The sequence below is a fragment of the Onychomys torridus genome, chromosome 19 (genome assembly GCF_903995425.1).
Source record: "Onychomys torridus chromosome 19, mOncTor1.1, whole genome shotgun sequence".
NCBI classification, from domain to species: domain Eukaryota; kingdom Metazoa; phylum Chordata; class Mammalia; order Rodentia; family Cricetidae; genus Onychomys; species Onychomys torridus.
Window position 1 is genome coordinate 33,342,486 of NC_050461.1, and position 15,029 is coordinate 33,357,514.

The following is a 15,029-nucleotide window of genomic DNA, read 5'->3' on the forward strand; positions in this document are numbered from 1 at the left end:
TCTGTGAGATCTAAGATATCCATAAACACAGGAGCCAGGACAAAGTAGAAAAACCTGAAAGCAGGAAGGAGAAGTTATGCACCAGAGCAAAGGAAGACTTTATGCAGAGTTATGATGTGACTCTTCTTAGTTAATCCTCTAGTTTTAAAATGCATTGTCTTAATCTTCAAGGAGAGCCAGCAGGACTGGGTTCCCAAGACCAGGAGACTAAGTATGCCACAGTAGTAAACGCACACGGAAAGGTCGACTGATGTACAAAGTTCGCTAAAAATGCTCACTATTTGCCCACTCTGGGCCAGCCTTGTTAGAAATGAAAAGGTGAACAAGAAGAAAATGTTAGTGCTCAGAGTGTAGAAAGGGAACATAAAATGATATTTTCAATGTAAAATTAAACTGTTGTTAGTGTAGAGTTCATAAGATCTGATGAGAGCACACGTGAATTAGAGAGCCTCTCTAGGTAAAAGGGAATTAGCTAGATGAAATAAATAAATAAGAAGAAGAAGATAGACAGATAGATAGACAGATAAAGAAAGAAAGGAAGAAAGATCGATAGATAGTAGGAACCTACTAACATTAAACCAAAGCACATTCCAGAAGACAGTCTGTATAGTGACCATGTTGTAGGAGTTTTTGTGAGTTAACAAAGCAGGCCCCCTGAAGCTGAAGAGGGCCGGACACTAGACCCCCATGCCTGTCCTACACAAGTGGACACCGCCACAAAAGTGACTGAATAGCAGGAAGGAGAAAAGGAGACGAGGCGAAGGAAGAAGGTGTGAGAACAATCCTTCTCAGGACAAGACATCCATGACAGGAAGATGCATTCAGAAACCAGACCTCTGAGAGCTTCAAATGGCCAGTGGGCATATCAGCAAACTCACACAAGGCTTTAACTAGAGTATGCATTTGTGATTCAGTACACGTTTGGAAGAGAACTGGAAAGCTGAAAACAAAGACACACAATTGCCAGAGAGGGAACAAACCTGGAAGTACTTACTACTGCCAGAGGATGCACTTTCCAGAGATGGGGACCCAGCAAAAGGTGACACCAAGGACAGCAACAGAAGGGCCTGCTGCAGAGCTGGCATCCACAGGAGCTGAGGCTGCTGACCAATCGGATGCTAAGAGGCTGAAAACTCAGTGGAGCACTCTGCTAACTTTAGATAAAGGTCACTGGTAGTTGACAAGAAGTGAAGGAAGCGAAGCCAGAGTGAGTTTAAAAGCAGCAGGAAGGTGAGAAAGCAGAAGTACCCATCTTTTCATATGTAACTGCAAAGTCACCATCACTGACATTTGTCAAGTTTGAATAGCTCATTTGGAAGCAAATCTGACATGAACCACTAACATGAGACTATTTATCTACAGCCCTTAGCTAGACAGCTCCATTTCAGGACGGGAGTAGCAACGTGCTTGACTACAGAGTCTGTTGGTTACTGAACCACCAGGCTAGCAGACACGTGTGTCTACATGAAAATGCTTCTGTAAATCTAAGAGTTTCTGCTGTCCAGAAGCCTATCTGGCCGTCAGGACTTCAGATGAACATTATGGGTGTGTAGAGTGACTAAGAACGCCTGGCAGGAAGGGGAAGAACTGGTAGAATGCTGTAGGTGGGTCTAGGATCCCACTAAAGAGGAAACAGAGGGCTCACTGGACCAGCTGCCAATATTGCACATCTAAGAAGGCAGGGAGATCAGGAACCAAAGCACAGCAGACACTGGGCTGGAGCCCAAAAGGGACAGAAGGCAGGTTCTGGTGTCTTGGAACTAAAAGATGAAACTTGCACATTAATAACTTCCTTCCTCAGACTGGACCAAAAAAATTCTGAATGAGTAATTGAAAAAGTTTTTTAATAACCAAAGAATAGACTTAAAGAGAAATTAGGTGCAGCTGGACATGGTGGCACTTAATTTTAATCCCAGCAGAAACAGGAGGAGCTCTGTGAATGAGGCCAGCCTAGTTTACATGGTGAGTTCCAGGAGAACTAGAGCTATGTAGACAGAACCTGTCTACAAAAATCAGGTCCTGAGAACGGCAGAAAGAGAACACGTAGTCCTTGCCTTTCTGGGTTTGCCTTACCTCACTCAGTATAATCTTTTCTAGGTCTATCCATTGCATCCATGCAAATGCTGTGATTTTTTTTTTTTAACAGCTGAATAGTATTCCATTGGGAATATGTTAAGGCATTCCCATTCATCTGTTGAAGGACATTTAAGTTGTTTCCATTTCCTGACGACTGTGAACAGAATGGCTATGGGCATTGCTGAGCAAGTGTGTGTGGAATGGGATGTGAGTCCTTTGGGCATATGCCATTTGGGTCACGTGGCATATTTATTTCTAGTTTTTTGAAGATTCCCCATACTGGCTTCTAGAGTGACGACACCAATTTCCATGCCCAACAATGGTGAGCCAGGGCTTTCTCTTTCTCCACAACCTCACCAGCAGTTGTCCAGTTTGGTTCATCTTAGCTATTCTGACTGGGAGAGATGAAATCGCCAAACTGTTCTAATTTCATGTAAAGTTTTTGGATATTTATTAGCCAACTTTATCTCCTCTATCAAGTACTCTATTTAGATTTCTAGCCCAGTTTTAAATGGAATCATTTGTGTCCGTTGAATTTTGTTTTTTAATTCTTTGCATATTCTAGATATTAATTCACTAAATCAGGTGAAGATTCTCTCCAATAATCTTTAGGTTTCTTAATTCACTTATTGCTTCCTTAGCTGTACAGGAGCCTTGTAGCTCCATATCCTCAAATGTCAGCATATAACATGCAGTAACCATAGAAACCAATCAATTATAAAGGGACCGTAGGGGTGGGGGGGGGGGCAACAGGGCACAGGTGATATGAAGTAGGAAACAGAGTAACAGGGAGGGTGGAGGTCAGTACAGAAGGAGGGATGAGGGACAAAGGTACACCAAAGCTGTTGGGATCATATTGTGTGCTCACTTAACACTATAACATGTCCATGTATATGGACAGACACACACACAACCTAAAGAAAGTTAAACCACTTGGACTCTGCTCCTCCCAAGAACCACAGACCAACTAAAACCAGTATCAGGACAAGAAACCTTTCAAATGGTTGGTCAGGGCAATCCAACTGACTCCTAAAGCAATATAGATTATAAATATAGCCCTTGGTGGATTGAAGGTGGGCCCCTCTTGCTGAAGACATCACACACTTTGGACACAGAACTCAGTTGATTGGAGCTAGATCTGACCTGAAAGTCTCTTTCCTGTGGTCTAGCTTCATGGTTCCAGAAAATTCTATGTAAGCTGAGGGAAACAATTAAAACAGTCCTACCCAGCTTCAAATACCTATGGACCACAACAATGACCAGCATGGCAAGATATGCATAAAGGCACAAAAAGCAGCACCCACATGTTGGTTGCAATCAATATCTAAAAGACTTAAAAAGCCCATTCAACAGGCGAGAAATCATGTCTGGTACTGAAAACCTAGTCAGCTCCCCAGGGCTCAGACTAGCTTATTTCCTTCCTTACCACATCCTAAATCTTATCCGTATGCCCACAAATAAGTGTAGCTACTAGCCCTCATCACAGAAGCCTCTTTTTACGGCAAATGGAGACCATCACAAAAAATCACAAATGGACACAATACAAAGATCAATGGATGAAGTGGAGCCTAGCCCCAACAAATACTTCTACGTCATAGCTCCTGCAGCTACGGTTCAGGGAACTTTGTGGACGAGGGTGGAAAGAGTGTGAGAGTCAAAATACCAGGAAACCTACTGGGAAACAGTCTCCTAGAAATGGCTGCATGAACAAGACCAGAATGACAGTTTTGATGTGAAAGGGGGAAAATGTCTTGGGGGTTCCACCCCTAAATGAAGATCTACAGGCAGCCAATGACTGCTGAGAAAATGATAATCAGCCTCTCCCAGGAATGAGCCTCCTTTTGGGTTGCCCAGTGTAGTCAGCCTGAAAACCATATACACACAAACAACTCAAAAAAGCAGACTCAGTAGGTTGTATTTATATATATTTGTGCACGCACATACAGATACATGTTTATAACAATAATAAAGAGAAAGGAGCTTTCAACCTGGGGGAGGGGCCATGGGAGGGGCTCAAGGAACAGTAACTGGGAGAAACTGGCAAAGTGATGTGATTCTGTTTCAATTACAAACATTTCAAATGAACTCTGAAAACAACAAAAATTAAGTGCTCACCGTATTTAGACTCCTTGTAGGCTCTGTGGTAATGAATGAGTCACTAACAGAAAAGGTACCGACTGTTGTATGCAAGGGCAAGGTTCTACCCAACAGGTGCCAGGAGAAAGTAAACCTAAGTTAAGATACAGCTCTCTAAACACTGAATTGAGCAAGAGGTCTAACCTGGGCACATCGAATGAGAAAAGGAGAATACTGAAGAGAAGGGTCTGCAGGTCAAAAGGTCATGGTAGAGATGGCAGTCAAAACAGGATGTGAATTAGTTATTTTGTGGGGGAAAAATTAGACTGAATTGCTGCTACCAAATGAACATCACCAAAAATAATAATCAGATGGAAGTCCTTAGTGATGCACTAGCGGGACATGACCATGAAGACCCGATGAGAAGACAGCTGAAGGCCAAAGTCTTTAATGAGGCTCCAAGCAATGACTGTATAAGAACTAGGAGAGGCTTAAGCAGGCAAAAGACAAGACCCTCCAACAGCAGAGACAAGGGGAAAAGGCACAGGCACCATGATGCTGGAAGAGTGGGAAATGAATAAAGTTAACTCCTAAGCCCTAGGGCTTACTGGCCACAAATAAAGTGAAACAAGGCAGTGGATAAAGTGCAGGAAGGACCAGTGACTGCAAAACTAGAGAGGCTGGCTCTCTGTGAGAAAAGCAAGTGTCGGAGGAGGGAGATACTTCCAGCATTGTGACAGGGATGGTGATGGAGGTGGTGATGGTGCTAAAGGTGATAATGGTGGTAATGATGGTGATAGTGATGGTGATGATACATTTAGCAGTAGTGGTATTTGTAGGTGCAAAAACTGGGAGGAGTCATCTGAGTAAACCGAAAGGAGACAAGATAGACTTTGACTTCTATTCTAAGAACAAGAAAAAATACAGGATGAAAGCCTCAATATAAGGCCTACAAGAATAATTCTAACTTCTTTTTCAGGTTAATTTTTAGTATCTCCCACAACTTCATGTCAAAACTTTGATTCACTTACACAGTGAGTATATTGAAATATTGTGATTTTTACTTTTAAAGGCCTTGTAAGCATAGAGAAAAGTCAGTGTGCTCTTACACTATTTGTAGGGATGCAATAAATATTACTTTGGTGTGTTTTTACCTGTAAGAGTCAAGATACAACATTTAAAATTTCTTTATTATAAACAAAAAGCCACCAGTACTGTAGATAACAATACCTAACTCATCAAAGCACTTTATTAGCCAGCCAGCCAGCCTGCTTGCCTGTCTTCCTTACCTCCCTCCCTCCCTCCCTCCCTCCTTCTTTCCTTCTCCCTCCCTCCCTCCCCCTCTCCCTCCTTTTTAAGTCATTCCTTTAGAAAGCCAGCAAAACTAGAGGCCATTCTTAACTAAAAAATGTAAATACACATAAGATTTTGCATGCTACTTCAGAGAGTTCACATACAAGGCCATCCCCATTCCTAGTACCAGGCTGCATGGGAAACAAATTCTACTGAGGTCAAAAACATATTACCAACTAAAAGAGACAGTCATGGATCAACAGGAGATACATTCAAATCAAGATAGATACACACACACACACACACACACACACACACACACACACACACACACACAATCTATCATATCCTTCCCAACCTAATGGGAATCCATTCACTGTGTGACAATCTCAAGAAACTGAGCAGTACACTTTGAGTAAATTTCAAACTGCAGCAGCAGGAACTGACTACTGGGAGGAAGTCTTGACTTTTCAGCCCTGCCCTCTGCTAACTAGCCATGCCCTTACGCCCTCACTGACTCCTTTCCTCTGAAATTGTTCTCGGTGAGCACGGTCTTACCATGCCTCTTATGTGGTGCCATCCAGCTGGCCCTTCTCTGCAGTCTGATAGGGAGTTATGCCAAGTTCCCCACATGTGCACACACAGAGGTGAAAGAAACGACCCTCAGCTCTGCGAGTATACATGACTTTCAAACACTAAGAAGCTCTTTCATACCACAGGCCACTAAGAGGTGAAAGTAAAATGTACCATTCTAAAGGATTATCAATACCCTCGCCCAAACCATGTGAGATCCACCCACCCACCAAATGACGGCCATCCAAAGGTATGCATTAAGAAGATTCACATATTTAATGATCACTGTTCTGTCCCTAGTATGCTTGTGTTCCATCCTTCATAAAAACATAAGTTATTCAATTCATCAAGCCATTTTCCCATTTTATAAATTAAGGGACATCCAAGTTAAATGATTTCAATATAATGGCAGGGTCTACGTCCTAAACCAAATCACCTGCCTGCCTGCCCAGTTCACCTTCTCCATGCTTTAATTCCCTCTGCATTAAAGCATTCTTAGACAACTGCACCTCCTATCTCTTTGGTTGATGCGTCCTCCATGGTTTGGTTCCCCTGCTCTCCTGCTAGCTGAAATGTGGGACTCTGATCCAGAAGGTTCTTGTCAATGTGTACTCATGTAAGGATGCAAAGGCAGACCACTGTGGTATCAGAGTGCTACTGACTCCTGCTAGATTTAATGGTGGTTGTTTTCAAAGGCTGGTAAACCACTCAGACACAAACTATAAAAATCTGAGACAGACACAATGCATAAGATAAAAAAAAAGTATGTGCCTGAGTACATAAGGCTTCAGTTTCCAACTAGCCCAAGACTGAGGAAAAAAGACACTGATCAAACGGATCAATAAACTTTTAAGAAATTGTGTGTGTGTGTGTGTGTGTGTGTGTGTGTGTGTGTGTGTGTGTGTGTGTGTGTATGTGTGTGTGTGTGTGTGTGCGTGTGTGTATGCTCTCCCCGCCCCCCTGCCCCCCCCAACAGCTTCAAAAGGACTTCTTTTAAGGATCTTTTGCAGATTTACATTAAAGGACTCCTTTTCCTTTTAGTTAAGTATAAAGTAAAATAAGTAGAACTAAAAATTCTTAGGACAATTACAAACACTGTTTTAGACTAGGTAAGAGAAAAAAGACAGAAACCACATGTGATAATGGTGATTTACATATGAAAAAGCTTGACATTCTATAATTCCTTTCCTTTTTCTACACCATTATAAAAGAATTTTCAAGTTTCTGCCTTACTTGAAAAGGATCCCATTTATATCCCATAGATACATGGCTTCTATCCAGTAGCTGTCAATTTAAACAAGTCTTATATGGATAGAAATCTAAGGATTTGCTATTAGAAAATACATAGGGAACATTTGTTTGTTTGTTATACCCACAAAATGAATATCTACTTCAGGATGAAGTTTAAATGTATATATTTGCAAAAGCACAAAAAACAAAATTCCCAAATCAGACTTTCATTATAGAGTTACTTTATCATTAAGTGATATCTTACAAGAAAAAGTTTAATTAGGAAATAATTATTGAAGTTTGTGGTCAGTCAGGTTCATCTTTATAATACTCAGTTTGTACATTTCTAAGCTCACTTAGCTTCCTCAGTTTTTAAATAACTGCAATGATGAGATCAAGAATGCTAGAATAAACACGAACCATGTCACAGACTGCTGGTAGCCAACGACCGTATCAGAGGTGCAGCAGATGGCAACTGAAGGTCAGACGTCGGTCCACCATGGTCCACCAGAAGAATCTCTCTCTGACGGATCTGTCTTGTTCAAGCAAAGCTTACGAGAATACACACTCCAGAATGTCTTTTGCTTCTGCTGTACCTTTGGTATCTGATATTATGTATATGGTATGGAGAGTCTCCCAATGCCTTATTGTAGTGTGTTTATCTTATGAATATACCTCATCTACTGTGCATTTATATCTGTGGATTGCCAGGAAGATGCTGTGTAATTTTTGACAGTAAGGGCCTATTGAGTTCCACTAAAAAGCTGCTTTAATTACAGCTTAGATTTATGATTTAAGAAAACATTTGAATTCAGGAGCCAGACTAGCTCAAATTTCTTTAATCTTTATGCTGAGAATTGCAGTTACAGTTTTCTTGTACATCAGTAGGTGAGACAAACCTTCAAAAGAGCTTTAGATTAGACCAGGTGTCTTGCTAATGGCAATTTCGTCCAAGCAAGGACACACAACTGCACTATATGGCTATGTTGTAAATACAATGACAGGCCAATTACTGCTATTTGGCAAATGATTAATTCCTTGCACCCATTCTTGACCTCAAATTGTGAAAATAAATTCTGACTAGTCAAGACTACAGAACATAACTTGACTCTGTAGCCCCTAGTGAGGGCTGCAGGTGTTCCCAGATAATTAGATCTCTTATATTGCCTGAAATAATTGGTTGGGATATATAAGCTATAAAAAGGCACGAAAAGGTTGGAGCGACAAGAAAGAACAACATGAGTGTAACAGCACCAGAGGAACCAACATGAGAAAACAGAGAGGAAAGCAATATGAGAGATTATAAAGAAAAGTGACCATCAGAATTCGTGTGAGTATTTTCTCTATACCCTAAAAATTCCTCATTTAGAAAAAGCCCAGTTTCGTAAATCTGGGAATTCTGAGCCATGATGTAGCTTTGTGCAACCCTGTGACTCCAAAAACAGATAGTAATGCAGAACACTATCAACCTTGTCTTGAACCATTTTTTTTTTTTTTTTAATTTTTACTTAAGTATTATGCAGGTAAGTTTCTAGAATAAAAAAACAAAAACAGTATAAGCCTGGTAGTATAAATCCAATGAAACTATGTTTGGAAAAAAACAAGATTTGTTGAAGTTCATTTGTAAAGTGAATGTGAGAGAATGAGCAGTAACACTTCAAAATTGGGAAGGATAATTTGAGACCTGAACTCACAGCTATCAAGACTTTCTATAAAATAGCTGGAGTAAGTTAAAAACAGGGAATGTCACAAGAATAGCTCAATAAATTAGAGAACCTGGGGTTGGGGATTTAGCTCAGTGGTAGAGCACTTGCCTAGCAAGCTCAAGGCCCTGGGTTCGATCCTCAGCTAAAAAAAAAAAAAAAAAAAAAATTAGAGAACCTGAACTACACCAATCAGTAGGGATGCTCTCATATATGTTATATTCAGGAACCAGTAATAAGTGAGCATAGAAAATACACAGGACCAGAAACACACAAATCATTTCCTGCCAGCTTTCAATGTTCTGATAAACAGCTGAAGGAATGAAGGGAATTTTAAGTGTGACTTCTCTTATAAATATTTCAGAGTAAAATTCATCCAGTACTCATCAAATTCTCTAGAAGTAGAATTCTTCAATGCTGACATTTTGAACGTGGTCATTGGTTGCTGTGAAGGGACTGTCCTCGGCACTATCAGCTATTTGGCAACACTGCCCAAATCTCTCTAGACAGTGGAGCAGAATTCCTTAAAGTAAGTGTACAGCATATCCATTACATAAAACCACTTCCCCACAAACCAGCAGTCCTTAGCAATCTTTTCCTATCTTCCCACCATGAAACTTGTCAATTATTGTGAACTCCTTTCTTGAAAATTTTTCTATCCAATTAACAAGACTCCTTTACTTTTCTTCTCATGAATATTGCTCAGATTTGTTCCTTACATCCTTAACTACTGAGATCAGATCCTTAGGACCAGATGCCTACAGTGTTCTACCTTGTATCCCTTGTTCAACAAACCATCTCTTTCCTTTCACCAAGGTCTTTTACCTTCATTTACACACTCAAATATATTCAGTGTCTCTGTACAGGAAAAGGACTATGGTTCTCTGCAACATGGCCTCCATTTATCTTTCGGAACCCACCTTTACCTTAATAATCCTGTATGCAGACTAGTTCCTTGACACCAGCAATTCGTTTCCTCATATACATGGCAATGGATATACCCTATGTTCTATGCAAATATTTTAACTTTGAAAAAACTGTAGTTTTAATGCTCATATGATTCGTGCACTGCTAAGCATTGGCTTCCTTGATTTCAAATTAAAGATTCAAAATTTGAAATCAAGGAAGCCAATCCTTCTTAACAGAGACCAACTTCTGTACTGTATGAGCAAACATCTTTGGGTTCACTCTATAGATTTGCTGAACCTCTTAAGTAAAGACCACATAATTGTCTCCCGTAGGTAACAGGCAATAAAACACAGTATGTAAGTTTATGCACACTTTTGTTATCCTGTGTGAGTCCAATAAGTCTACCCCATGTCAAAGACTCCAAGTTACCAGTCATTTGGAGGTCAGTAACAATAAAATAGGGGTTCCGCTACTACCTACCCCAAGTCTGAAGCCAGGCCTTGTTACTACAAGGTCTCAGTAAAACAGTAATACCTACGTAGGAGGGATTTCTAAGGAACAGAACGAATCCATACACACGCAGTGCTTTAAAACACAACCTGATAGCAACAGAATTACAGACACTCTAGCAATAAGTCATCCAGGATGGAAAGAATGAAAAACACCAACTGTGGGACATGGTGGCAGGTACTGGATAACTAACTAGATCAAAGAGTAAGACATGATTCTAATGCAAAAGGAACCCAGGAGACCAACAGGGCAGCCACAGGCTGGTTCCCTGTCACACTGGGAGCTGCAGTGATGCAGCCTGAAAACAGTACATGAAAAAAGTAGTGGAGGTGGGTTTTGAGATTCTACCCAATCTTGGAGGAAAACAAAAATAATAAAAGGGGGGTCAGGGAGCTTGACAGAAGTCCACAGGGGATGCCCACCTAAACGGGTGGTGAAGCCACCAGAGTTTATCTTACTAGACACTGTTTACATCCTGAGTCTTTCAGAGCTCTGAAGGTTAAATTACAATAGCATCCCTGGGACACTGGGAACACAAACAGTCTGTTTGCAGACAGCATTCATTCTAAGAGATAAACAAGATGGAAAGAAATGAGGCAATTAAGAGATTTTTGAGAGATCAAAACAATGACTCCAGATGGGCAAGTACTATGGCATACAAGAAAACATAGGGACTTAAGTGACAGCTGAGACTCTAATCAAATGCACTACTAGAATATGGGATGAATTCAGTGAGAGGGGAAATAACAACAGGAACCTGTGACTGCTAAGATCCTAATCAAATACATTAACAGAATATGGTGATGAGTTAAAGGGAAAACAAACAGGAACCCCCAGTGACTGCTAAGACTAACCAAAGTGCTGTTAATGAATGAAGATGCATGGGGCTGCGATTCCTTTAAGACCTGAATGGAAATCCACAGAAAACACCCAGATTATAAGGCTACAGAACAGAACTGGTGAACAGTCATTAAAACACTTGAAGTCACTCAAGACCTACACAGCGAACAATAACATGAAGGGCAAGAAAGCGGCCAAGTGGAAACATGAATGCTCAGAAGAGAGGGCAGCAGAGCAGGTATTCACTTTCCTTGTAGACCAGCCGGAGGACTGACTTCTTCAGTGGAGCCAAGGTTCACACGGTATGAACTTGTGCCATATCTGTTCACATTGCTTTGGTCCAATCCATCACTTTATGGGCAAATATTAAATGACTATTCAAGATCACACAGATGGGTGATGGAACTTGTTCATTTCCCCCAGCTTTCTTTCCCCAAGGCATCGTCCCTCGTTCCAGTCTCTTCGGATTGTGTCTCCTCAGAATGAGGGGCATGTATTCCCAAGCTAAATCGGGGTCATTTTAAAGTAAAATATTCACAAGACAGCCTTGAGTCAAGAACCTAGAGGAAACAGAAATGTGTTGTCCACATCTTGATCCTGTAAATTTATTCAGTCAGATCATAAATTACTGAGAATATGGAATGAAAAGGTAATACGACAACCAATCTTTCTGCCAGGCATAGTGGCCTTTAAATCCAGCACTTGGGAGGCAGAGGAGTGAGTTCTAGGCCAGCCTGGTTTACATAGCAAGTTCAAGGACATTCAGGGCTACACAAAAAGATTTTGCCTTAAAATTCATTATTTATTTAACTATATCATTAGGTTTAATGTTTAAATTTCAAAGTCTCTTAAGAATATACTGGATGGGGTTAATCTAGCAGCTAGCTTGCTCCCTGCCCAACAAATAATGTAAAACAATTTTAATTTCTACTGGGAAACTGGATGCATAGGCCATTGTTCCTCTAAGAAATACCTGGACAGTCTTCTGTTCATCCTGAGTTTCAGGAACTGGAAAAGAGGCATCCAGGTCCAAGGCATACGATCCATTGACATGCTGTCAATTTGAGGTCTCAGGCAAAAACAAAAGCTTCAAAGTGACTATCCGAATAACTCATGAGAAATTTGAAAGGCCTTTGTTGTCTATCTCTGTGCACATACACATATCACACGCACGGGCGCACACCCCCTGCTCCCTCTACTCTGAAAACCACTCTCACTGATGAGCAGAGATGTTGGTACTCACCAGCACCATTTTCTCAGGAAAGAAAGAAATCATTGAGAACACTTCATCTCGTCACGTAGGGTAAAACTTCCACAGACAGAAAAGAGGCTTAGAAGAATTAATCTGCTAGGCTGATTTAATAACCTATGCCAAGTATAAGCACCTACCCTCCCACTGAGTGGTTTCAGGTTCACCAGTAAACCGGTTCTGGAGACTCTTTTTTCTTTTCTTTTGGTTTTTCAAGGCAGGGTTTCACTGTGTTATGTAGCCCTGGCTGCCCTGGAACTCACTCTGTAGATCAGGCTGACCTAGAACTCCCAGAGATTTGCCTGCCTCTGCCTCCTGAATACTGGAATTAGAGGCGTGAGACACTGCCACCACCCAGCTAGATGACCTTTTAAGGTTTCTGCCTTTAGAGTTTCATTTTTTAAATAACTACTTAGCCTACTCAGTAAGAATCTCCTCCGCTCAGACATTAATCTTCACATGACTGCAAAATGCTAGAACATCCACTATTACCATGAAGTTCTACACAATAAAAACTTATCTAGGGAAAAAAATCTTCTTAAGCCCAATCAAAACAACTAAGGAGCTTCCCCCACCCCCTACATAAAACCCACAACTAAAATGCAAGAAATATAAGGACAGCTTAAATTAAAAATGTGGGCCAGTGAAATGACTTGGCCAGCAAGGGCCCTGCTGCTAGGCATGAGGCGACCCCTGAGAGGCGGCACAGGAGAAGAGAAGGGCTCCTGCAGTTGTCCTCTTCCGTGCATGCATGCCCAGCCCCAACCAGTAAACCCCGACAGGGGTCAAAATGCCTTTCTACTGCTTCACATTTTGGAAGTAGAGTAACTAGGCTCTGAAAGTTGATTCCTTATTTTAAAACACATGTGAAAAAGAGAAAACAGGATGAAAAACTGTATGGTTAGTATGGCCTTAAACCTGAAAGAACACACACAGCACAGACTACGACTGCTCTCTTTGGAAAAGAAAACCCTAAGTGACAGCTCTTCCCCCATCCAACCTGTCCCCTTCTTAATTTGAGACAAGGTCTCACTGATGCAGACCAGGCTGGCTGAGAGTTCAAGGTCTTCCTGCTTCTGTTCCAGACTCCTGGGAAAACAGGTGTGCCGAGTACCCATGTCTGTCTACATTAAAAATACTCTGCTTTCACATCACAGAAGGGTGATTCAAAAGGATGAATGCTTTTTTCTTATTTCTACGCTTTAGAAACATTCAAACTAAATCCAAAGTAAACTCCTTTCATGTGAAACAAATTCTCAACTTCAAATTTTTCATATCAAAACACTGTAAGTCTAAAAACATTTAAGATTAAAAACAATAATAGGGTTTCCCAGGTAAGTAGATTTTTTTTTTTGTCACCAACTATTTTCCTGTAATTGCATTTCAACACACCAGAGTCCATGCGAATTCACACACACGTTAAGATGTTCAAAATTTCAAGAAATTGGTGCCAATTTTCAAAAGAAAAACTACTTCAAATAAATCATTTCACTGAATCTAACCAAACATTAAAATTCTAGTTACCAGAGGTACACTGAGAAAGTACACTAACGAGCTAGAGACTAGACCACTTCCTTCAACAGTACAGCTGCACTCTGGCTGAATCATTTCAACAGAACTTTACAGCACAAATCCCCATCACATCCATCACTCAGCACCATCTCCAATCATGAGAAGAGAAAAAAACAAAACAAATCACTGGAGCCAGATTTCAGTTTTATGGAAATATCAGAGTCCACTGAGTGGTGGAAACAGAAACTTCAAGGCCTGGGGCTTCAAGGCTCCAAGGTTTAAGTGTGTGCTTCAAAAGCCTGGGGACCAGAGTTCAGATCCCTAGAAACCCATCTAAACGCTCAGAGGGTATGACAGCCCACCTGTAATTACAGTGTTAGAGAGCTGGCCCAGGGGAGTCCTAGAACAAGCTGGCTAACCAGACCAACAATATGGGTAGTTCTGGTTTGACTAAGACCGTGGCTCAATGAATAGGGGGAGAAATGATGGTGATTCCTTACAGCACCCTTGTGCATCCACATGCACAGCACATAGGTGCATGTGCATCCACTTATATATACACTCACATAAAATCATGCATGCACACATGCATGTTGCACTCACATTTATTCATACACATACAATAAGTAAATTCCAATCTGTGATAGATTTCATCATAAACCTTGATACAAAATCCAGTACACAAAATAAAAGTTATAACCATTAGAGCAATAACAACTTCTACTGATCATTTGGGGAATAACTTTGATACTGTGCACTAACAATTATCCTTTAAAGAAACCTTTGGGTCTGGGGAAATGGAAGTGGGTAAAGTACATACTGCACCAGCAGGGAGATCTGACTTGAGTCCTCAGAATTCACAGAAAAGCAAAGGCAGGGAGGCAGGAGTAGACTTCAGGGGCTCACCTGTCAGTCAGCCCAGCCTAACGGGCGAGCCCCTGGTTCTTAGTGAGAGACTGTTTCAAAGCAGAAGGGAGGCAGCTCCTGAGGAATAACACCCAAGACTGACGTTTGGCCTCCACATGTGCACATGCATACACAAACACACATACACACAT

General features: G+C 41.1%; 1 protein-coding gene across 2 annotated transcripts in view; it reads right to left on the bottom strand.

Moving 5' to 3' along the window:
* Hbs1l (HBS1 like translational GTPase) overlaps positions 1-15,029 on the bottom strand; it is a 72,650-nt gene that overhangs the window by 28,447 nt on the left and 29,174 nt on the right. The window lies entirely within an intron of this gene.